Genomic DNA, 838 nt, shown 5'->3' with positions numbered 1-838 from the left:
TTGTTGCTGATTCCATCCTTGATTTTGCTGAGGATGAACATAGTTGTTGTTGACAAAGTTCATATCCTCATGGGTTTCAGGACTGTTGCTCCCTGAATGCCTAATGTTTCCACACACTTCACATGTCATGCATGAATCATGAATGTGCATGACTTCTTGCTTCTTATTGGGTCAATCTTCAAGCTTCTTCATCAACAGGTCCATCTTGGCAAATAGCATGTCTACCTCCTTGAGTTGATGCATACCTCCACTTCTCTTGTGGGTTTGAACACTTTCTTCATTCCAACCTTGATTGGAGGCCATATTCTCCACAAAAGTTGTTGCAGCTAGAATGGTGAGTGACAGGAATGCACCTCCAGCAGTAGCATCTATAGTCTCACGGGTACTGTTGGTCAACCTATGGTAGAAAGTCTGCGTGACTAGCCAATTCTCCATCCCATGATGAGGACATTCTGCAATGTAATCTTGAAAGTGTTCCCATGCCTTAGGGATAGATTCATCATATTGTTGCTGAAAGCTTAAAATTCTCCCACACAGAGCATTAGTCTTGCATGTGGAAAATAATTTTACTAGAAAGACAGTGGAGCAGTTATTCCATGTAGTATTTCTATCTTTGTTGGCGTAGAACCATTGCTTCGCCTTCCCAAAAGTGAGAATGGGAAGAGGCAAAGTAATATGGCATCTTGGGTTACTCCTTCGATGGTGAAAGTGTTGTAGATCTCTAGGAAGTGCTAGAGATGTGCACTTGCATCTTCATGGGCCTTTCGACAAAACTGGTTTGCTTGCACCATGTTGATGAGAGCTAGCTTGAGCTCGAATTCATTGTCTCTAGTATTGA

At 42.2% G+C, this 838-nt stretch overlaps 1 non-coding gene across 1 annotated transcript; it reads left to right on the top strand.

The window, feature by feature from the left end:
- The first annotated feature begins 433 nt into the window (after positions 1–433).
- LOC136495010 (small nucleolar RNA R71) lies at positions 434–542 on the top strand. Its single transcript, XR_010768804.1, has one exon. It is a non-coding gene; the product is annotated as a small nucleolar RNA R71 (small nucleolar RNA).
- The last annotated feature ends 296 nt before the right edge of the window (positions 543–838 follow it).

This window comes from Miscanthus floridulus, chromosome 11 (assembly GCF_019320115.1).
Source record: "Miscanthus floridulus cultivar M001 chromosome 11, ASM1932011v1, whole genome shotgun sequence".
Lineage (NCBI taxonomy): Eukaryota > Viridiplantae > Streptophyta > Magnoliopsida > Poales > Poaceae > Miscanthus > Miscanthus floridulus.
This window is presented reverse-complemented; position numbering and strand designations above follow the sequence as displayed.